This window comes from Schistocerca serialis, chromosome 9 (genome assembly GCF_023864345.2).
Source record: "Schistocerca serialis cubense isolate TAMUIC-IGC-003099 chromosome 9, iqSchSeri2.2, whole genome shotgun sequence".
In the NCBI taxonomy this organism is placed as follows: domain Eukaryota; kingdom Metazoa; phylum Arthropoda; class Insecta; order Orthoptera; family Acrididae; genus Schistocerca; species Schistocerca serialis.
This window is the reverse complement of record NC_064646.1, coordinates 229026508-229051922: the sequence shown is the minus strand read 5'-3', so window position 1 is coordinate 229051922 and position 25415 is coordinate 229026508. Positions and strand designations below refer to the sequence as shown.

The window sequence follows — 25415 nt, the reverse complement described above, 5'->3', positions numbered from 1 at the left end:
CTGCACAAATACCTGGGCCATTTAAAGAGTGCGAAATATACACTACTTAGAGGAAGGCTGGTGGTACTGGTGGCGCAACTTTCAGTGGCTCTTAACCTGGCGGTGATGCAATCATACTAACACTGTTGGCCTCGCCCTGTTACATATGCTTTTGGTGTCGAAATTATATTTATAGGACCTAAAAGCATGCCATGGTGAAGGTATCACCAAATGCAGCATCCGAGGCCCATAAATACTGCCTTTAAGCTCATCTGATCTCATAACTCCAGGAATATGAGCCACAATGATCCGCTACTGCTAGAGGGGTGTTAACCACAGCACTGCTCAGCCCAGACTCCTTACCCGTCACAATGGACGTGTTGCCACTTGGTTTCCAACCACACCTTTTCCACTCCGCCGGGCTACTTCCATAGCTGCGGGACTTACACATCTTTTACATTCAACACTACGTTCCCTGACTATGGACCAAGTCATTTACAGTAGACTAAACAACTTCCACAATATGTCTACACATTAAAATCGGATCAAGACTAGCTAACAAGTTTTTTGAGTCTGCATTAAGCTTCCGCTCTCGAGGGACAAAAGACGGATAGATAACAAAAAAAAGAGTTACAATATTTGTGTTTTCTCTGCCGTCGAGCGCTCATACCGCTGCGACGGTATAATTTGTATCTGAGCGAACGAGTGTAGTGCGGTGAAATTCAAAGTCCCGCTACACCATGAATGAGCAACAATGCGACTTGACCTATATTGATAGAAATACTCGGTATTAGGCAGCACTTTCATATGCATCGATAAAATATAATGTGGTTTTGCACCTGTGAGTAAGGAACGAAAATTAGGAACAAGGAAAGCATTCTAACACATACTAAAAGTGTGAATGCGTGGTTGCTTATGAGAGAACGCGTACGCCGAAGATGTAGACTGTGTTGTTCGTGACCGAACACCTATCCATAAGAAGCATTAACCACAAAAGCCAGTGGAAAGTAACACGAACTACCGCGGACGACTCAAAAATAAACTGATATTAATCCTTGTATATGGAACAAAGCTTCGATCTGAACAACACCTTTAATCTTATTAATAATAAATGAAAAGCACCAGTTTGCTATTGTTCTGCATTGTAGAACAATAGCAAACTGGTGCTTTTTATTTATTATTATAATGTTGTTCTACCAAGAATCGACGGAAGATTCTGTTAATATGATTTAATCTTATTCACAAAGATAACATGTCTGTAGAGCTAAAACCATATATTAGAGTATTACGCCAAAACCCGTTTGCGAGCAACGATCTCACCGTGAATTTCTGAATGTTGCAGCTTAGAAATGACCGCCGAGGCAGTAAACAAGAAAAGCGTCTCCGAATTTAGCGGTATGACCAAGGTAGGTCGCACTCTCTGTATCCACAGGAAGAGATCTGCACGACTAGACCCAGCAGCCAGAGGGAGAGAAGCTTTATCTGACTCAGACGCTTTATCTGACCCAAATCAACCGACGAGTCATTAGGACTACGTCTCAAAGTATAGTTTACGGGTGGTCCTATTATGTACACAAAGATGTTATTTCCCTAGCACACGAGAACAGTGCTTAGAGGGACTGTGCACATTGCTAATGGCGTACAGATCGCATTGTGACAGTTAATATGAAAGCCGTTTACTAACAAACATTCTCAATAGCTATTAATTATTTTTCCAAAAGTCGGAAATGCTGTTTTCTGAGTGTTTTTTACTTTCAATAGTACTTTTGAAACATAGAAACAGCCAAACTGTTGCAAAACTCACTATCTGTTCAAAAGTAAGTTGCCATCTCTATGCGGATTAACCACAGAAAGTCTCAAGAGACGTCCGCGCCCGGTAGCTGAGTGGTCAGCGTGACAGAATGTCAATACTAAGGGCCCGGGTTCGATTCCCGGGTGGGTCGAAGATTTTCTCCGCACAGGGACTGGGTGCTGTGTTGTCTTAATCATCATCATTTCATGCCCATCGACAAGCAAGTCACCGAAGTGGCGTCAAATCGAAAGACTTGCACCCGGCGAACGTTCTACCCGACGGCAGGCCCTAGTCCCACGACATTTATTCAAAAGAGGCGAACCCTTCAGTGCAATAGGAGGTGCAGCGTACTGCGTTGCCAGCAGAGCGGCAGCAACAATGAAATAGATCGTTCGGAAGAGCTCACTGACTTCGAATGTGGACCATCGGACATACCTGAATAACAAACCCGTTAGGAAATTTCAACCCTTCTACGTTCAACTATTGATATAAATGTGAAACGGGAACGCGGAGGCGTGTTTAGGCAAACCTACTGTCTAACATTTTAGAAACCATTCTAGAGCACAGCTATCGGATTAAATGGTAAAAACCAGATAAAAACAGTCTCGATCGCGCTTTCATATTTTTTATTTGTTAGCAACCGGTTTCGCCCTTTCCTCAGACCATCTTCAGGCTTTTGACCGGCATTGGCAGTGACAACCTTACTTCTAAGAATATTGTCCCGTCTGCTGCCACCAGCAGCCGTAATGGCAGTCAAGAGCCTGAAGATGGTTTGAAGAAAAGGCCAAAACAGGACGCTAACAAATAAAAATCTGAAAACGGTATCGAGACCGTTTTTATCCGATTTTTAGAACTACTGTCTGACGTACAGGTACCGTTGAGCTTGGCGGAGGATTGTTGTAAAAATGGCATGGTATCAGCGCAAGGAATCACTCCTGATATTCAGCGCACTACCAATTGTCCAACTAGCACACATAAGCAGTTAATAAACAGTAGGATATCTGTATCTCGTCTACATCTACCTCAAGACTCCGCACATCACCTGACGGTGCGTGGCCGAGGGCATTTCTGGTACCACTAACTCATCGTCCTTACCTGTTCCACTTGCGAGTGGCGAGTGGGAAAAATGGCTATCTGTAAGCCCCTGTATTAGCTCTAATTTGGTGAATTTTCTCCTTGTGATCGTTTCACGAGACGTATGTGGGCGGAAGTAACATGCTGTCACACTCTTTCCAGAAAGTACTCTCCTGAAACTTCAATAGTAAGTCTCTAAGTTCGGCACAACGTCTCTGTTTTAAGTTCTGCCACTGGAATTTGTTGTCCATAACGCTCTTGCGTGGACTAAACGATCCCGTGACGAAACGCGCCGCTCGTCGTTGGATCTTTTCTATCTCTTCTGTACTACCTGGTAATGGTCTCAGATTTATACTCAAGAATCGATCCAACAAGCACCTTTCAGCCACTTCCTTACTGGATGAATTACATTTCCTTAATATTCTTGCAGTGAGTCTCAGTCTCTCACTTGCTTTTCCCATTATTTGTTTCATGTAGTCATTCCCTTTAAGGTCGGCGGTTACTGTGTTCAGTAATTTGTCATTAATTGTACAGTTACACAGCAGCGGTTTTCTTTTCGTACGTATGTGCAATATGTTAGAGTTATTTAGGTTCAGGGTCAACTGCCAGACTTTTCACCATTCAGCAATCCACTGTAGGTTATTCTGCAAATCGTTAGTGTCTTCTGACATTGATCCCTTCTTATAGACAACCAATCATCCGTGAATAGCCTTAAAGAGCTTCCGACGCGTTCTGATAGATCATTTATACACACTGTAGACAGTAACGGTCCTAAATGAGATTTTCACTCTGCGGCGGAGTGTGCGCTGATATGAAACTTTCTGGCAGATTAAAACTGTGTGGCCGACCGAGACTCGAACTCAGGACTTTTGCCTTTCACGGGCAAATGCTCTACCATCTGATCTACCCAAGCACGACTCACGCCCCGTCCTCACAGCTATATTTCTGCCAGTACCTCGTCTCCTACCTTCCAAACTTTACAGAAGCTCTCCTGCGAACCTTGCAGAACTAGCGCTCCTGAAAGAAAGGATATTGCGGTGGCATAGCGTTGCCACAGCCTGGCTGATGAACCTTGCAGAACTAGTACTCCTGAAACAAAGGATACTGCGATGGCATGGCTTAGCCACAGCCTGGGTGATGTTTCCAGAATAAGGTTTTCACTATGCAGCAGAGTGTGCGCTGAGATGAAACTTCCTGGCAGATTAAAACTCTGTGCCGGACCGAGAATCGAACTCGGGACCTTTGCCTTTCGTAGGCAAGTGCTCTACCATATGAGCTACCCAAGCACGACTCACGCCCCGTCCTCACAGCTTTACTTCTGCCAGTACCTCGTCTCCTACCTTCCAAACTTTACGGAAGCTCTCCTGCGAACCTTGCAGAACTAGCACTCCTGAAAGGAAGGGTATTACGGATACATGACTTAGCCACAGCCTGGGGGATGTTTCGAGAATGTGATTTTCACTCTCTGGAGGTAGGAAGGTAGGAGACGAGGTACTGGCAGAAGTATAGCTGTGAGGACGGTGCGTGTGTCGTGCTTGGGTAGCTCAGATGGTAGAGCACTTGCCCGCGAAAGGCAAAGGTCCTGAGTTCGAGTCTCGGTCCGCCACACAGTTTTAATCTGACAGGAAGTTTCAGTAACGGTCCTGTCACACATAATCGAGGTAGATCCTAAGTTCCCTTTAAATGAAACGGTTTTGTTCCCATAAGAACAAAGTGTTGAATTTTATCTACAAGGAAGTCTTGAATCCTGTCGCAAAATTAGTTAGATTATTGGTAAGCTCGTATTTTTTCATTAAAAGGCAGTGCGGGACAATGTCAAATACTTTCTTAAAGTCGACGAACACCACAACAGTCCGAACGCCGATGGTTACTGCACTCGGATCCCGTGGAGAAACATACCGAGCTGAATTTTGCATTATCTCTGTTTGCGGAATCCGTAGTTTCTTACTGAGAAAATTTTTATTTTCCAAAAACGTCATAATACATCAAAACAAAACATGTTCCATAATTCTACAACAGATTGACGTCAACTATATGGGCCTATAATGACGTGTATGTGTCCTGCAACGCTTTTTGAAAACGGAAACGACGCGCACTTTTTCCAGTCACTAAGTCCATTTGTTGCTCCAGAGACCTACACTAAGCTGTTGCTAGAAGGGGAGCAAGTTCTTTTGCGTAATTGCTATAGAAACTTACAGGTACCTCATCTGGTCCTGTTCCATCCCCCGAGAAAGCGATTGTGTTTATCTCTTACGTGATCAGTTATCTCTGTACCTACCATTTCGTACGATGATTGAAAAGAGGGACCGTGTTACTATCCTCTGCGGTGAATCAGTTTCGCATGACCGACTTCAGTATTTCGGCCTTCCCTCTGTCATTTTCCGTTTCCGTGCCATTATGTCAATGAGTGACCGAATAGATGTTTTCAAACTGCTTACTGATCCTACGTAAGACCAAAACCTTTTAGAGTTTTTAGTCAGAACAATTTTTAATTTCAATATGATTGAACGCTTCTTTCGTTGCTCTCTCTACGCTCATTTTCACTTCATTTCGCTTTGTTTGTCAGCTATGTTTCCACTCCCCATGAATTTGTGAAGAAGATCTCTGTATTTATGTAGCAGTTTCCTAGTACGTGTATTAAAGCGCTATGCGTCTCGCCTGTCCATTAAGACCTCAGTCGGAACATACTTGTCTAAGCCATACTGAAGGATGCTTTTGTATTTCTTCCATTTGTGCTCCTCATCTGATGTTGACTACTCAGAAACTATACAGTTTGTATCGCGTTACTTTTCCTAAGCAAAAATATTTGCCTACATTTCTTGATATTCCATAAAATACCCTTAATCGTAGCTGTTATGACAACCTTATGATCAATGATACGCTCCTCCGTGCTACGTGATTCCAAAAGTTCAGGTCTGTTTGTCATTGAGGAGGTCCTAAACATTACCTTCAGGAATTGATTGCGCGAAGTAACTTTCAGACAAGAATTTCTGTCTCTGGCACCAGGTCTGATAGCATGACTCTCTCAATCTATACCTGGCAAGGTTGTTCACCCCCTGTTACACCGGAACGATCAGGACATCTGTTAATGATATTCCCTGTACCTCCCTGTTCCCCCTCCTCTCGCTCAGGCAGAGCGTCTTGGCAGTGGGGGGAGTGAGCGACCAGACTGAGTACGACGGCATGCTATACATAACGCAGCCCGAGTTCTGAGTTCTTGGCTACCCCTGAGTTAGCCCAGACCCCAGTGTCCAACTTCATTACCTTCTCCGCTTTTGGCTATTGGGGAAGAATGGACTGTCATTTCTCCACAGACATTCACACAACAGTAGAGTCCAAGCTGTAACAAAGGCGAAGAGTGGATATCCTGATATTAATGTTTACTTGTAGCTGTCCACGTACTGCCGGCCGGTGTGGCCGTGCGGTTAAAGGCGCTTCAGTCTGGAACCGCATGACCGCTACGGTCGCAGGTTCGAATCCTGCCTCGGGCATGGATGTGTGTGATGTCCTTAGGTTAGTTAGGTTTAATTAGTTCTAAGTTCTAGGCGACTAATGACCTCAGAAGTTGAGTCGCATAGTGCTCAGAGCCATTTGAACCATTTTTTTGTCCACGTACTTTTGATGAAGTAGTATCGCAACAATGGTTAACCAAATAGTTTTTTCAAGTACAATAGAGAATTTGAAGATAATTGGTATCATGGGTTGCAAATCACTTTTAATTATATGTTTCAAACATCACTGAGTGCCAAATGCCTTTGTTTAAGCAGAGACTTTCAGTCCAAACCTTCCTTCAACTAGCCCTTGAAAATTGTTAATATTAACTTCTCGCTAATAATACGAGAGGTTTGAATGGTAATGTGCTAACTGTACAGCTGAGTTAGGTTGTTGTTGTTTACACTGACGATGAATCGATCGTTTGCCGGAAATCACTGAGTGGCTTTAATGTAACAACGAAGCGTTATTGGAGAATTGCGGATGTCTTATTATGAACCAGGACAAGAACAATCATTATAGGAGAAAGAGGACAGGACCTTTTATTTACTGAACATCCTAATACGATCACTAATCATGGTATGAATCAGCATTAGCATCAGACCTCACACTATTTAGTTGATGCACTAATAAATTGACCAATATCTCGATTTATAGCCCCTAACTTACGTAGAGCGTTTACGATGCTCCAGTTAGTAACAGCTTCACAATTTCCATTTCGGTGTTTTCACCATAACGCACAATCACCTGTGTCTCAATGTCATCATATGGATACTTAAAATAATTATATAAGCTACATATTTATTGCGCTTCTTTGATCGTGCGGTGTGAAACAGTGGTAGCGTACTGGACTCACACTCTGGAGTATCTTTGCATGTAATCTATGCAATGTAAACTTGTATTACAAGTTATACTTGTTAGTTTTAGAAACTATGAGCAGCTCATAATGAACCTCTTAAAATTCTATGTTTCAGAAATACCAGAAGAGGTAAGCCATCCAGCAACGTGACTGGACACAATTTCCCGAATGATGCCCCTAAGTGCTTGGTATACGATATTCCTATTGAACTGTAGCTTTGACTTACTGAGTGAAAATATCATGGCGGTAGGTGACGCACTGTTTTATGATTTGTGACAGAGTGAATACTTGCTGACACTTGCTGTATGACTACAATTTACGTCTGGCATCTATTTTGTTGGAGACAATTGTATGCATAAACTTAGGTACACGTGTAGTTTTAAAATATGTTTTCCAGCATCGAGTTCACATACTATCAGAATTTCGAATTAGTACTGAAAAATTAATTTATTTTAGTATTATATTTTAATGTTAATGGTAATAACACTCTTTTAAATTTTGCAGTTCGCCGATGCTGCCTTCGGAACTGGGCAATCGGGGTCACAAGGAGGTCGTAAGTTCATTTATTGTTTTCATGTTTGTATATGTATTAAATGCATTCTGTTTCATGTATGGACTGATGAGTCATTTAGAATTAACAAGATATTATTTGAGATTTTAAATGTTATACCTTCGCGGTTCCTGTAATTAATTATATGGAAACAAATTTAGACTTCAAGGTCTGGTCTGCACAGATATCATTGAGTGCAGAAGAAACGTTGAGGCCGTGCCAACGGTTCCTGTGATTTCTTCAGCTCAATTAGATAGGCAGACAGCACGATAGTAGGTGAATAAGAATTTATATAAAAACTTAAGTAGTAGGGAAACTAAGAGAGAATGCAACAGTGCTTGGAATGACTACTAATAAATTACGCAAAATGTGACGACTTTGAAACTAATTTGTGATAATAAAAGAATTAAAGCTGTATAAATCAATATTCTGAGAAAAATAATTTTAAATATCTTGGTACACAGTTTAAACAAGGAAGTAGTATCAGCAAAAAATGGTTCAAATGGCTCTGAGCACTATGGGACTTAACATCTGAGGTCATCAGTCCCCTAGAACTTAGAACTACTTAAACCTAACTAACCTAAGGACATCACACACATCCATACCCGAGGCAGGGTTCGAACCTGCGACCGTAGCGGTCGCGCGGTTCCAGACTGAAGTACCTAGAACCGCTCGGCCACACCGGCCGGCTAGTATCAGCAGGTTTGTTAAATAGTATTTAAATCTGAATTACGATAGAGTTTGAACGACACATTTTAATTCTATAAAATTGTTTAAAGAATCCTTAAGGAATGTTGTAAACGTCAAAGAGCTCTAGAGACACACTACAGTTTCAAACAGATTGGTAATTGTGGTAAAACAGAGATTTGGAGCCAGGTCTTAACCTGCGAAACATATCTAGGGCCACATGTGTACTCTCATCAGAATATATTAGTTCTGCAGAATAAAACTAAAGAAAGAGAAGAAAGATAGAAAATTAAGGAAAGGAGATGTAATTGTATTAAAGAATCAGAAGTTATTTTAGAGTTTCAGAGAAAGCTTTACGCAACGATTGAATCAAGGATAAGGAATACCAATAGGGAATACTACAGCAGGCGAATGAAAAAGAGAAGGCAGAACAAGACCAAATAGGCAAAAACTCAAATCACAGCAGAAATCCTCGGATGCACTGAAGTTTGAACCTATTAGATTCAACGAGGGAATATAAAAATGAGACATTTGAAGCAAACAAAAGGGATATCAGCATTCTGAAAATGAGATTGGTAGACGCGCAGACTGACTCAGCAGAAATCGCTAGATGAGAAATGCAAGATTGTAGAAACTTACATGACTAGAAGAATGATAGATGACACGTAAAGGAAAATTAAGGAGATTCTCTGAGGAAAGAGAAGTAAATGTATGAATATCAAGATTTCAGATGGAAAATCGGCTCTAACCAAAGAAAGGAAGGCTGGAAGAAATATAAAGGTGACCATACAAGGGAAACCAATTTATGGAACGAGAAGAAAATGTAAACTAACATGATGGAGATATAATGCTGCGAAAAGATGCCCTGAAAGAAGTTTAGTCGAAACAGGACCATTGGAATATATACAGTCCTCCTGAATTATACTAATCCTTAGGAGAGATGGCCACGACAAAATGATTCCACATTGTATGTATGATATATCAAAAATGCGAAATGCCCTGATGTTTCAAGAAGAAAACAACAATTCAATTTCAAAAGGAAACGGAGTATCATAGGCGTAAATATTAACGAATAATCAGATTAATGTATTGAGATGACCAAAGTTATGGGAATTACGGGTTAGTGACATGTAATAACCAAATGCCAGTAGTATCATGTACAGAAGATATAAAAGGGTATTAGATTTGTGGAGCTTTCGTTTATACTTAGGCAATTCATGTGAAAAGGTTTCCAACGTGATTATGGCCGCAGAACGGGAATTTACAGACTTTCACCGCGAAATCATAGTTGGACCTAGACGCATGGGACATTCCATTTGGAAATCGTTAGGGAATTCCATATTCCGAGATCCACAGTGTCAAGAGTGTGCCGAGAACACCAAATTTCAGGCATTACCTCTTACCACAGACAACGCAGTGACCGAAGGCCCACGCGGTTCTAGGCGCTGCAGTACGGAACCGCGCTGCTGCTACTGTCGCAGGTTCGAATCCTGCCTCGGGCATGGATGTGTGTGGTGTCCTTAGGTTAGTTCGGTTTAAGTAGTTCTAAGTTCTAGGGGACTGATGACCTCAGATGTTAAGTCGCATAGTGCTCAGAGCCATTTTTGACCGAAGGCCTTCACATAACGACCGAAAGCAACGACGGTTGCGTATAGTTGTCAGCCCTAAGAAACAAGCAACACTGCGTGAAATAACCGCATATATCAATGTGGGACGTACCGCAAATGCATCTTTTATGACAGTGCAATGGCAGACGTGAGTGCCTTTGCTAATAGTATGACAACGCCTGTAACGCCTCCCCACGACTCATGATCTTATCGGTTGGACACTAGATTCCTGGGAAACTGTAGCCTGTCAGACGTGTCTCGGCTTCAGTTGTAAGATCTGATGGTTGTTGTTGTGGTCTTCAGTCCTGAGACTGGTTTGATGCAGCTCTCCATGCTACTCTATCCTGTGCAAGGTTCTTCATCTCCCAGTACCTACTGCAACCTACATCCTTCTGAATCTGTTTGGTGTATTCATCACTTGGTCTCCCTCTACGATTTTTACCCTTCGCGCTGCCCTCCAGTACTAAATTGGTGATCCCTTGATGTCTCAGAACATGTCCTACCAGCCGGTCCCTTCTTCTTGTCAAGCTTCGCCACAAACTCCTCTTGTCCCGAATTCTATTCAATACGTCCTCTTTAGTTATGTGATCTACCCATCTAATCTTCAGCAGTCTTCTGTAGCACCACATTTCGAAGGCTTCTATTCTCTTCTTGTCCAAACCATTTATCGTCCATGTTTCACTCCATACAAATACTTTCAGAAGCAACTTCCTGACACTTAAATCTATACTCGATGTTAACAAATTTCTCTTCTTCAGAAACACTTTCCTTGCCATTGCCAGTCTACACTTTATATCCTCTCTACTTCGACCATCATCAGTTATTTTGCTCCCCAAATAGCAAAACTCATTTACTACTTTAATTGTCTCATTTCGTAATCTAATTCCCACAGCATCACCCGACTTAATTCGAGTACATTCCATTATCCTCGTTTTACTTTTGTTGATGTTCATATTATATCCTCCTTTTAAGACACTGTCCGTTCCGTTCAACTGCTCTTCCAAGTCCTTTGCTGTCTCTGAAAGAATTACAATGTCATCGGCGAACCTCAAAGTTTTTATTTCTTCTCCATGGATTTTAATACCTACTCAGAATTTTTCTTTTGTTTCCTTTACTGCTTGCTCAATATACAGATTGAATAACATCGAGGAGAGGCTACAACCCTGTTTCACTCCCTTCCTAACCACTGCCTCCCTTTCGTGCCCCTCGACTCTTATAACTGCCATCTTGTTTCTGTACAAATTGTAAATATCCTTTCGCTCCCTGAATTTTACCTCTGCCACCTTTAGAATTTGAAAGAGAGTATTCCAGTAACATTGTCAAAATCTTTCTCTAAGTCTACAAATGCTAGAAACGTACGTTTCCCTTTCCTTAATCTTTCTTCTAAGCTAAGTCGTAAGGTCAGTACTGCCTCACGTGTTCCAACATTTCTACGGAATCCAAACTGATCTTCCCCGAGGTCGGCTTCTACCAGTTTTTCCATTCGTCTGTTAAGAATTCGCGTATTTTGCAGCTGTGAGTTATTAAATTGATATTTCGGTAATTTTCACATCTATCAACACCTGCTTTCTTTGTGATTGGAATTATTATATTCTTCTTGAAGTCTGAGGGTATTTCGACTGTCTCATTCATCTTGCTCACCAGATGGTAGAGTTTTGTCAGGACTGGCTCTCCCAAGGTCTTCAGTAGTTCTAATGGAATGTTGTCTACTCCCGGGGCCTTGTTTCGACTGAGGTCTTTCAGTGCTCTGTCAAACTCTTCACGCAGTATCCTATCTCCCATTTCATCTTTATCTAGGGTTCGAGTATGGAGCGAAGCACACGAAGTCATGGACCCAAGTTGTCAACAGGATACTGTGCAAGCTGGTCGTGGCTTCACAATGGTGTCGGCTTTATTTTCACGTAATACACTGGGTCCTTTATTCCAACTGAACAGATAATTGACTGGAAATACAATGTTCGGCTACTTGGTGATCATTTGCAGCCATTCATGGACTTCATGTTCCGTAACAACAATGTCATGTCACTGGGCCACTGTTGTTTACCACTGGTTTGAAGAACATTCTGGACAATTCTAGCGATTGAATTTGCCACCCAAATAACCCCACATGTGTTGTATTGAATATTTATGGGACATAATCGAGAGGTTTAATATTTGTCCAGCATCCTACATCGGCCACACTTCGCAGTTATGGGCGGCTGTGAAGGCAGGATGGTGTACTCTTTCTGCAGGTGAGCTCCAACGACTTGCTACGTCGAGTTGCTCCATTACGATGAGCAACAGGAGACGCGACACGATATTAGGAGAGATCGCATGATATTCGTCACCACAGTGAAAGTCAGGGTTGCAAATTCTGACACGAATTATTTACAGAAGAATGAACAATCGGTAGAAGGTCATTTAAATGTGCTCCCTGCCGCCGTTGGATAAGCCGCTGCCAGCAGCACGTCGTAAACTCTTAGCACACTTATTTGCTACATAGTTTAATTCCTAATTTCTTTGCGTGTTTTTCGTGCTTGCATTGTTTAATTCATAAATTTCTGGCGTATTATAGTATTTGAGAGTTGTAGCATCCGCCGCCGAGCAGTGTGTCAGCAGTGCGCAAGTAGCAGGCAGCATTACTACATTTACTAGGCAATCTTGTATTTTAATAACCGTTTAAATTTTGTGTCGAATTGTTTGTGCTCTCTGTAGATTATTTCAGACGTTCTTTGCACAACAGTTTTTAGCATGGGTAGGGACTGCAACTGCTGTGTTCATATGCAGGCTGAGTTGGCTTCCCTTCGCTCCCAGCTTCAGGCAGTGTTGGCTTTGGTCACACTGCTTGAGGCTGTTGCCAATGGGCATCACTGTGGGGGTCCGGATGGGGGTTTGTCGGGGACGGCCAGCTTGTCCCCACGCATCCCCCGATTGGACTACGACTGTGGCTGCCCGGGATACTGCCCACACTGAGGCTTATACCTCACCTGTGGTAGAGTGGGAGGTCGTCTCGAGGTGTGGCAGGGGGCGAAAGACATTCCAGAGGGCTGAAAGGAAGGCCTCTCCAGTTTGTCTGACGAACCGGTTTCAGGCTGTGTCTCCGGCTGACACTGATCTTCGGCCGGACATGGCTGCTTGTCCTGTTCCAGAGGTTGCCTCTCAGTCTGCAAGATCCGGGCGGTCGCAGAGGGTGGGCTTACTGGTAGTTGGGAGCTACAACGTCAGGCGCGTAATGGGGCCCCTTAGGGATATGGCAGCAAGAGAGGGGAAGAAAACCAATGTTTAGGACGGGTGGTAGGGACAGAGCATCGAGTGACAGTATACTGAATGCACTATCCGAAAATTACCTCGAGCAATTAAACAGAGAACCGACTAGTGGAGATAACATCTTGGACCTACTGATAACAAACAGACCAGAACTTTTCGACTCTGTAAGTGCAGAACAGGAAATCAGTGATCATAAGGCCATTGCAGCATCCCTGAATATAGAAGTTAATAGGAATATAAAAAAGGGGGGAAGGTTTATCTGTTTAGCAAGAGTAATAGAAGGCAGATTTTAGATTACCTAACAGATCAAAACGAAAATTTCTGTTCCGACACTGACAATGTTGAGTGTTTATGGAAAAAGTTCAAGGCAATCGTAAAATGCGTTTTAGACAGGTACGTGCCGAGTAAAACTGTGAGGGACGGGAAAAACACACCGTGGTTCAACAACGAAGTTAGGAAACTACTGCGAAAGCAAAGAGAGCTTCACTCCAAGTTTAAACGCAGCCAAAACCTCTCAGACAAACAGAAGCTAAGCGATGTCAAAGTTAGCGTAAGGAGGGGTATGCGTGAAGCGTCCAGTGAATTCGAAAGTAAAATTCTATGTACCGACTTGACAGAAAATCCTAGGAAGCTCTGGACTTACGTTAAATCAGTAAGTGTCTCGAAACAGCATATCCAGACACTCCGGGATGATGATGGCATTGAAACAGAGGATGACACGCGTAAAGCTGAAATACTAAACACTTTTTTCCAAAGCTGTTTCACAGTGGAAGACCGCACTGCAGTTCCTTCTCTAAATCCTCGCACAAACGAAAAAATGGCTGACATCGAAATATGTGTCCAAGGAATAGAAAATCAACTGGAATCACTCAACAGAGGAAAGTCCACTGGACCTGACGGGATACCAATTCGATTTTACACAGAGTACGCGGAAGAACTGGCCCCACTTCTAACAGCCGTGTACCGCAAGTCTCTAGAGGAACGGAAGGTTCCAAATGATTGGAAAAGAGCACAGGTAGTCCCACTCTTCAAGAAGGGTCGTCGAGCAGTTGCGCAAAACTATAGACCTACATCTCTGACGTCGATGTGTTGTAGAATTTTAGAACATGTTATTTGCTCGAGTATCATGTCGTTTTTGGAAACCCAGAATCTACTCTGTAGGAATCAACATGGATTCTGGAAACAGCGATCGTGTGAGACCCAACTCGCTTTATTTGTTCATGAGACCCAGAAAATATTAGATACAGTTCCCCATTGTCGCCTGATAAACAAAGTAAGAGCCTACGGAATATCAGACCAGCTGTGGGGCTGAATTGAAGAGTTTTTAGCAAACAGAACACAGCATGTTGTTCTCAATGGAGAGACGTCTACAGACGTTGAAGTAACCTCTGGCGTGCCACAGGGGAGTGTTATGGGACCATTGCTTTTCACAATATATGTAAATGCGCTAGTACATAGTGTCGGAAGTTCCATGCGGCTTTTCGCGGATGATGCTGTAGTATACAGAGAAGTTGCAGCATTAGAAAATTGTAGCGAAATGCAGGAAGATCTGCAGCGGATAGGCACTTGGTGCAGGGATTGGCAACTGGCCCATAACATAGACAAATGTAATGTATTTCGAATACATAGAAAGAAGGATCCTTTATTGTATGATTATATGATAGCAGAACAAACACTAGTAGCAGTTACTTCTGTAAAATATCTGGGAGTATGCGTGCGGAACGATTTGAAGTGGAATGATCATATAAAATAATTGTTGGTAAGGCGGGTACCAGTTTGAGATTTATTTGGAGAGTCCTTAGAAAATTTAGTCCATCAACAGAGAAGGTGGCTTACAAAACACTCGTTCGACCTATACTTGAGTATTGCTCATCATTGTGGGATCCGTACCAGATCGGGTTGACGGAGGAGATAGAGAAGATCCAAAGAAGAGCGGCGCGTTTCGTCACAGGGTTATTTGGTAACCATGATAGCGTTACGGAGATGTTTAGCAAACTCATGTAGCAGACTCTGCAAGAGAGGCGCTCTGCATCGCGGTGTAGCTTGCTCGCCAGGTTTCGAGAGGGTGCGTTTCTGGATGAGGTATCGAATATATTGCTTCCCCCTACTTATACCTCCCGAGGAGATCACGAATGTAAAATTAGAGAGATTCGAGCGCGCATGGAGGCTTTCAGACAGTCGTTCTTCCCGCGAACCATACGCGACTGGAACAGAAAAGGGAGGTAATGACAGTTGCACGTAAAGTGCCCTCCGCCACACGCCGTTGGGTGGCTTGCGGAGTATAAATGTAGATGTAGATGTAGCTGTAAGGGAAGATTAATTTGGCTTCTGAATAAGTGTAAAAACATGCGATGACTAAGGTACCATAGACAGAAGAAACATATCGTAAATTTTGTTGGGAAATTACGAACTGTCCAGTTCTGCCAGTAAGAAACAGTTCATCTAATTGGGTATCTGCTTCCCCTTCGTGAGATCAGAGCAATTATCTAAAGTAACACTCCTCTAGGAATTTCAGAAGCCAATCTGACTCACTCTGATAATGTGTAGAGGCTGGTAATAGCTTTTCCTCGAATACTGTTATGGAAATTATATTTATTTTCTTATTTTTTACATCACTCAGCTTTTCTCTTGCCCAAGAGAAATGATCTGCTCAAACTGCGTTTTTGTCCCACAGAATACACGTCTAGTGCGACCATTAGTTTTCTTGAAGGGAGGACTGAAGGTCCATCACATACACAGCGGCAGGCTGAACTACTCCTTGGAAGTAGTGAGCTCTGTCTTCCTACTGCAGACAAGAGACTCAAATTAAAACTGGCATGTGGGGATGGCGAAAACTTGAGTGTTTCATTAATCCAGGCTGAAATCAACTATAAAATTGATATATCCCATAAGGGTGTACGGAGTGGATCACAATACGTAGCGAGAACTGATGAGGATGTAAGTATACATTAATGGAATCAAAAACTGTGAAATAAACATGGATCCTCGAAAGCCATCTGCGAGCTAAGTGTGAACATGTGGCTTCGAGCCTCTACCGATGTCAGTATGAAATATTGTTATAGTCACTACAAATTCATTTGAAACCTGGACTTTTAGATTGAGTCCTCATCCGTTAGAACCAAAATTTCACCAATAGCTCATTCTTGGTGAAGGTGGCAGATGGACCGTGGAGCAACGGAAAAGCTAGCTGCTGATGTACGATGACATTTAACGTCGCAGAGTAGTGGTCTACCATGACCACCAAGATTTGCTGACCTCAGTCCACGGCATTATTCTGTGTAAACTGAAACATCGTTGAAGCTCTGAAGCAGCCAGTCTTGTAAAGATTGATGAGATGATCCGTGGATATCTGAAAGAAACCAGAGCAGTATCCATGCAAATGCGAGGACGACGTGTCGAACACCTCTCTTAACTAGTACGTGTATTCACTAAACGAAATGAAATGATCGTTTGGCATTGTTGGGCGAAATCTCCCAGTCGGGTTCGGCCGCCAAGTGTAAGTCTTACTTCATTCGTCACCACATTGGGCTACTTGCGGCCGTTGATGAGGATGAAACGATGATAAGGTCAACGCAACACGCAGTCCCCGAGCGGAGGAAACCTCCGATCCGGCCGGGAATCGAACCTGGGCCTAGTGCCACTCAGCTAAACAAGCGGACTATTCAGTAAATAGTAACAAGTAACCGGAATACATATCTCTTGGTAAGGTGGTCATGGATGAAGTTTTATCCCAGTCAGATTATCACCTAATCGACTAGTTTACATTAAAAATGCTTTTGTATTACTACGACAGTATCTCATGCAGACTCCAGTGATGGTTCGTAACTACAAATTCTCAGTCATCTCGTAAATTTATTTCTGGAGAATTTGTGAGCCATTGTTTACTGGAACTCTATTGCTTCTGTTATACCCTTGTCAGTTTTCGCTATGAGTTGCGGTACACCCCGTGTAGTGCAGGGCAGTAAGAACGACACTTACAGTAATACAGTGCTGTTTGATCCTAAAGTCTGCTAACAAGAAGAAAAAATTCCTAGTAGCAGAAAGTCTCATGACGCTTCGGAATGTAGACTTTGAGATCGGGATGAAAGTGCACCCACTGTATTTATCCTATCCTCAATATAACGTTTAGTCTTCCTCAAATGCTCCTAATTACGTAGAGGTTCTATAATGTCATTTCTCCACGATTAGTTTTCGGTGACAATTAGTTAACAAGTAACAGAAGTATTTCTTCTTTGTTTCAGTGACTGCAGAAAATTTGGTGAGTAGACAGGGAACACTACCTCAGCACGTAAGTATGAATGCTACATGAATCCGGAAGAGGACGTGGGAACAGGACTCTGATAGTCGATACAGATAAGTAAGAGTGAATGTCTCTCTTGTAATTCAGTTGCTCGACGCTATTATTTTTCCTCCCTTTTTGACATTCTTTCGGCCACGCGAATATCTGTTTATGATTTGTCTCAAAATTTTCCTTCGCTCTTATGAGATCACTTCAAACGCGTCAAGCTTCCAAATTAAGACGTGTTCTCATGGACTCGTTCAGAAGTCTCTTTTCCTGTTTTGTAACTGTAATTCGAGTGAGGCATCCACACAAGATCTTCCTTTGCATCATTATAGCTTTATTTAGCGATTCCTATATTTATCAATTCTTTTCATTGATCACCCTGTACTGAAGCTTTTCTTTCCGCATATTCTGTTTCTTATTACGTTGACATCTACATGTGTACGTTCTGATGTTATAATTGTGTTCAAATGTGGTACCTGGCCTGCCAAATTATAGATCTTTTGCTTTTCACTGAAGTGACGAAAGTCGGGGGCTATCTCATTGTATCGTGTCTGACCCCCTTTTCCCCGGCTAGTGTAGCATCTTGATATGACATGCACGCAATAAGTCGTAGGAAGTCCCCTGCAGAAATATTGAGCCATACTGCCTCTATAGCAGGCCATAATTGCGAAAACGTTGTCGGTGCAGGAGCTGAGCACTAACTGACCTCCTATTACGTCCCATAAACGTTCAATAGGACTCATGCCTGGGGATCTGGGTGACCAACCCATTCACTCGAATTGTCCAGAATATTCTTCAGTCAAATCTCAAACATTTGTAACCCGGTGACATGACTCACTTGCCTGGGGATCTGGGTGACCAACCCATTCACTCGAATTGTCCAGAATATTCTTCAGTCAAATCTCAAACATTTGTAACCCGGTGACATGACTCACTGTCATCCATAAAAACTGTATTGTTGTTTGGGAACATGAAATCGATGAATGGCTGCAAATGATCTCCAAGTAGCAGAACATAACCATTTCCAATAACTTACCATTTCAGCTGGACCAGGGCATCCAGTCCATTCCATGAAAACACTGCCCACGCCACTATGGAGCAACCACCAATTTGCATAGTGCCTCGTTGATAACATGGGTCCATGGCTTCGTGGGGTCTATGCCACACTCTAACCTTGCCATTAAATCTTACTTACTGAGATCGGGAATCATCTGACCTGACCACGGTTTTCCAGTCGTCCATGATCCAACTGGTATGGTCCCGAGGCCAGACGAGGCGCTGTAGGCGATGTTGTGCTATTAATAAAGGCACTCACGTCGGTCGTCTGCCGCCATAGCCCAATAACGCCAAATTTCGTCGCACTGTCATGACGAATACGTTCGTCGTACGTCCCATGCTGATTTCTGCGGTTATTTCAAGCAGTGTTGCTTGTCTGTTAGCACTTACAACACCACGCAAACGCCGCTGCTCTCCGTCGTTAAATGATGGCCGTTGCCAACTGCGTTGCCTGTGGTGAGAATGAATGCCTGAAATTTGGTATTCTCGGCACACGCATGACACTGTGGTCTCGGGAATATTGAAATTACTAACCATTTCCGAACTGGAATGAACCATGCGTGTCACTCCCACTACCATTCCTCGTTCAAAATCTGTCAATTCCCGTTGTGCGCCCATAATCAAGTCCGAAATCTTCCCACATGAATCACTTTTGTACGAATGATAGCTTCACCAACGTTCTGCCCTTTCATACTTCCCCTTCGCAGTACTACCGCCGTCTGTATATGTTATATCGCTATCCCATGAATTTTGCCACTTGAAAGGATATGACTCCAGTAAACTGACGGATGTTCCAATGTTTCTTTGCCTCCTCGGGTTAATCCATTTTTTTAATTACTTTGCTAGAATGATTTTCATTGACTTAGTTAGTTTACAAACATTTGTGGTCACTGTATTGATCATGTTTTTATATTTAACATGATTTTTCTCTTCGTGAAATGTAAGTATTGATCTGTTTTGTCTGCAGTACGTTTCAGATGAGAGACTGATCTTGTAACCCTTTGTGCATCACTTAAAACAGCGAGTCGTACTCAATTGTCATTTATCTTGAATACCGTCTCACTTGGCCTCTCATTCTAAATATTTTGATTTTCTGTTTTATATTTCCGGATACATTTTATGAAGACAGTAGGGGTTTTTTTCTGTGAAACTCACGTACAGGTAATCACCGGAGGCTTAAAAGATGTGATGATGAACCAAGTTGCCCTCCAGTGCCCCTGCTCGACTTAATGCCAGTTTCAAAATCAGCACCCACATTAATGCTATCTGTATCGCAGAGGATATCAAACACTTAATAATGTTTCTGTTTTTTTGACAAGTATGAAATCTCAACTAAATTGTTCAGGCACAGTTTCACTCTTCTCTATCGTTACAATAGTACGTTCATTACAGTTAGTATCGTTATGGACTATTTGCAAAAGATTCTTCTTACAGAAGCGAGATTGTTGTTGGTTTTAATTTAAACACGTGCCAATAAATCTACGAATTTCTTTTTAACATCGTATACGACAAGTTGCATCCCTTACTACTTACGAAGTATTGTAAACATTAATTATTTCCTCGATGAATAACTTCCCACATAATACATTTTTCATTTCATCACAATTTTCCACGGTTTTGTCACTTTCATCGTTATTCTCAAATTTCATGTTCATTATTCATACACGCTACTCCACTCCAGGTGAAACTTAGTGATGAAACATAAAAACCCACGTGCGCTCGAAAGAGAAACCTCTATGGTTAACATGCATGGCCGTCTATCTAGCAAAGAACTTGGACAGGTAGATATTGTACCCTTACTGTGTGTGTGTGTGTGTGTGTGTGTGTGTGTGTGTGACAGAGAGAGAGAGAGAGAGAGAGAGAGAGAGAGAGAGAGAGAGAGAGAGAGAGAAAAGGAGAGAGCGAGAGATAGGGAGAGAGAGAGAGAGGGACAAGGGGAGGGATAGAAAGCGTGTACTATATACGTATGTGGCATTGCACTACACCATCTCCTCATCTCCTATCCATCCAATAGCTATCCTTTAAACTTTCTTTGTTATAGGTAAGGTCTGTTTCTTTTCCCTAGTATGTGTTCTGATCTGGCCATTCCTGTAGATGTGAACTGATCATAATCCGTACTAGAGTAACTACGTTTATTACAATCATTCGATTATGTTTCATGTATATTTATTCGATTCATTATTTCTTCAGTCTCATTTCCATGTCATTTTGATATCGGATATGCACGTTTACCATAAAAGAATGGTGTCGCTGATTTAAAATTTTCGCTTTTTACGATTGGAACTGCTAAATTCCTAACACCCTTTACAAAGAGCTAGTTTCACTGAACTACCTGCTGCAGATCAAATTATATTATTCACGTTATTGTGGGATGTAATATTAACAGTAGGTACTTCTACGTACAAGTAATTTCATTCCATCATATTTGGAAGCAATGTAAAACTCTAAACAATGACTTTTTTTGCCATTTCACAGGTCTCATATTGTCAGCAAGCGTGTAACTTCGCAGTGCCTTCCTCCAAAGCAAGGCGTCCAGAGGCGTCAGGGCGCAAAGGTATTGACCACCTTGCATTTTATTTCCTGTGTACTTCTTTAATCTATAGCAGGTTTCTAGCAGATTTTGTATTTTTCAGCAGCGTGCAAGATAATTTTAGATGCAAATTTAAAAGTTTACTTCAATCGTGATAGTTATGCTACAATGATCCGATTGTTGGCAGTAACTTATTAACTATAGATAGAAGACGTTGCGGTACTGCAACAAGATATACTTGTTAGTGTATTTCATTTCGATATTTGTCCCTAGGTGACTACAAATGAAACCATGTATGTAAAGTGCACCAACGAAAAGACGCAATCAATACACTCACTCTGCGATAACAATGGTGATGTTACGAACGACACTGCCACTAAAACAGAGTCACTAGACACAGTTTCACGAAATTCCTTCACTAAAGAAGATGAAGCGAATATTCCTGAATTCGAATCAAGAACAATTGCCAAAATGAGTTTCAGGGTAGCGAAGCAGCTTAAATCACTTAAAAAACGCAAGACCTCTGGTTCAGATTCTATACCAGTTAGGATCTTTCCAGAGTATGCTGGTACAATACCTCCACACTTAGCATTCATATACAACCGCTCGATCGTCGAAAGATCCGTACCTTTTTTACTCGAAAGTTGCACAAGTCACCCCAGTATCCAAGAAAGAAAATAGGAGCAGTCCGCCGAATTACAGACTCATGTCAGTAATGTCAATTTGCAGTAGGATTCTGGAATATACAGGACATAAAAAATGTACGGTACTAATTGGAGGACACATTCCTCGCCCGTAAACGAAGAAATTAACTTATACGAACATGGGTCTGGGAACGTTTTCTTTCCATGTTCGACTCATTTTCTCCAACTCATGAATCGTGGAAGACACACACGAACTCAACGCACCAGCATACCAGATGCAACTCTTTCTCACAGAAGTTAACTATGCCATCCGTGGTCACTGATACACGCATCAAACCGCCGTCGTGGTGAATCTCCGATGCGCAGATGTATCCCTGGAGTATTGCGTATGGTTTCGCAGCCTTCCATAATACGGGCACGGAGACTCTGAACGTCTTGTACTGGGGTTCCATACACTAGAACTTTCAGCTGCCACCACAAATAAAAGTGCAGTAGGCTTACGTCCGGAGAGCTCGGAGGATAGGCAATGGTCCAGCTCTACCTACCCCCATCTGTTATTTAGAAGCCGAGGACATCAACATTAAAATTAGATGATCTACCGTGCATGAAGTACAGCTTCTCTCGCACAGCTAAAGGTACATCTGTTAACAGACCAGGTAGAACATTCTCTACGAAATTATGGTAACTTTTCCCATTGATCCTAGGTGGACCAAACAGTCAGCAAGAATGCCAGCCCAAGCACTGACAGAAAATCTTTATTGATGACTTGCGTCAACAGTTTCGCGAGGATTGCCAATAAATACCGATTGTGCAAATTTACAATCTGACCTCATTGAAACGACGCTTCATCTGTGAACAGCATCGTCGCATTAAAATTAGGGTCGACACTTCGTGAAAAAACCGTTCACAGAAGAGTACCTTTGCGGGAAAATCAGCTGCTGACAGTGTCTGCACAACCTGTAAAGGGTAAGGATACAGCTGGTTCTAGTCTAACCTCGACAGCCATGTGGTCACCAAAAGTATTGCGGCTACGTGTCTTGTGCTGATACTAGGGTCGTCGTTTTCCTGTCGGGTCATCTTCATCCTGTAAATCCTCCCTGGTACAAAAGTTGAGCGTTAGCGCCATTTTCGTCACCTAATCCATTCATCAAATGGGCATCTGCCATCTCCGCATTTGTGTACACTGTACACTGCCACTGCAGGAGCCTAGTCCACGATTAACTCTACGTAGTAACCAGTGTGCTTTCAGCGGTCGTACTGATCGCTCGAACATTTGTTACCTGTAAGCAAGCAATGATGAATGTCGCATGGCAACAGGGACATATGAAACAAAACACTGGCGGTGCACAACGTAACCAGACGTCATCATGATTGCAGGTTCCCCTTGGTTGTAACGTTCTGTTGTAGTGTGTACCCCGTGATTAATGAGTTGGAGAAAATGAGTTGTAACACGGGAACATAGAGTTTCCAGACCGAGTTTCATGTAACATAATTTCTCCATCTACGTGTCCTGCAATTTATGCCGTACGTTTTTGTTACATCTTGTGTTCTGTGCTAGGGCATTACGAATTACCTCGATGGGAACGATTTATTGACAATCAGCCAACACAGATTCAGATAATATCGTTTTTGTGAAACTCAACTAACTCTTTATTCTCACGAAATAGTGAGCAGTCCTCCTAGATTGTTTGCAGATGATAGTGTCATTTACGGTCTTGTAAGGTGATCAGACGATCAGAACCAATTGCAAAACGATTTAGACAAGCTATCTGTATGGTGTGAAAAGTAGGAATTACCCGTAAGTAACGAAAGTGTGAAGTCATCCGCACGAATACTAAAACGAGTCCGCTACAATTCGGTTACACGATAAAACACACAAATCTATTCAACTAAATACTTAGTGATTACATTTACGAATAATTTAAACTGGAAGGATCACATAGATAGTATTGTGGGGAAAACAAACCAAAGCCTGCGGTTGATTGGCAGAATATTTATAAAATGCATCAGGTCTTGTCACCCGGCTGTTTACACAGCCCTTGTCAGACCTGTGCTGGGGCATTGTTGTGTGTGTGTGACCATTATGAGACTAAACTGACGGAGGATATCGAAAGTGTTCAAAGAAGAAGGGTAACTCGTTTTGTACTATCGGGAAGTGGGGGAAAGAGTGCCACGGCTATGATACGCTAATTGGGGTGGCAATCTTTAAAGTAAAGGCGATTTTCGTTTCTGCAGAATCTTCTCATGAAATTTCAGTCACCAGCTTTGTCCTCATAGTGTGAAAATATTTTGTTGGCGCCCACCTACTTAGTGAGGAATGATCATGATAGTAAAATAAAGGAAATCAGAGCTCGCACAGAAATATTTAAATGGACGTTTTTCCCACTCGCTGTTCAAGAACCGAACGGTAAAGAAATAGCTTGAAGGTGTTTCGATGAACAATACTCTAGGTAGATAATTTTGAATAACAGAGTAAACATGTGGATTTAGATGTAGATGAGAGGCCTCGAAATAAAGTGAGCAGCAAATAAATATCAGTGTAAAATCCAACAAAAATAGAGTGTGTGTTGCAAAACAAAATATTTTTGCTGATCTTGCAGAGTCCAGTACGTCGCTTATCAAACAACACGAATTTCATAAAAATTCGCCTCAGGTACCACTAGTAAGCCTGTAAACAAGTGTTTCCTGCTCATATTAATAATTTACGTAGACCGTTCTTCAATTAAGAAAAATCTGTTTTATCTTAGATCGTCGAAAAATATTTTTATTAAAATAAGAACTGAAAGAAACAGATCTATAGCTTCCTACAACGTACAGCGCGTAGATTCAGGTGCAAAAGGGTACAGATAGTGTAGGAAAGCCTGGACACATGCCATCAGTGGATCTGATCGAGGCCTGATAGTGCATGGCCAACACATGGAGCACTCTACTTATTGATACATTTACACATAACGGTACCAACAAGCAAACACGTTCTTAATTCATTTCTGGGTCTATAGACAACATTCTCTGCCAACCGCCAGTTACGACTAAGGTTTTCTGAAGGCTTCCGCTCTTTGTAAGGTGAGTTCTGTAATGCCAAACCTCTTATAAATATTCCCGGTTATTAACTCCTCTGCCACTCTGCCAGCTCATTGGGACAATACTGCAAAGATCTAAATTATACATGTACTCCACAGGCTTCTCTTCAGTCGTGGTGAAGGGGACTTAACGTAATTATTAACGATTGCATGTGCTGCTCTATCGGGTAATGACCCGGTATATGTTACGGTAGTCGCACTAATCGCTGGGAGTGTGAGCTGCCCGCGGCCATCGTGGGAATTCATATCGCCATGCGGGCACGATGCGCGCGCAGCTCACATTCACTTACTCGCGAACAGGACGGAAGACTGCGTTGCTTTCTCGTAATTATTACAGAACGAAAATACAATGAATACATACGACACAATATAACGTATACATAGTATTTGATCAATAATTCCAGGAGCTCCATCTGTTGTGTTAAATGAATAGCTTTCCCAAGAAATGTCATTTTGTCAATAACGTTTCCTACGCAAGAAAATAAGTCGTCGGCCGTAGCTGAACGGTGCATAAGCACTTAATGTAGAATTTCC

General features: G+C 42.2%; 1 long non-coding RNA gene across 2 annotated transcripts in view; it reads left to right on the top strand.

Annotated features, from left to right (window-relative positions):
• The first annotated feature begins 7649 nt into the window (after positions 1–7649).
• Positions 7650–25415, top strand: part of LOC126419308 (uncharacterized) — a 31864-nt gene continuing 14098 nt past the window's right edge. The window contains exons 1-3 of one of the 2 annotated variants that reach the window (XR_007575960.1): positions 7650–7749; positions 17528–17544; positions 21103–21181. This is a non-coding gene — a long non-coding RNA (uncharacterized LOC126419308). Of the gene's footprint in view, positions 7750–17527; positions 17575–21102; positions 21182–25415 lie in introns of both variants that reach the window. The other variant, XR_007575961.1, reaches the window with a different exon arrangement.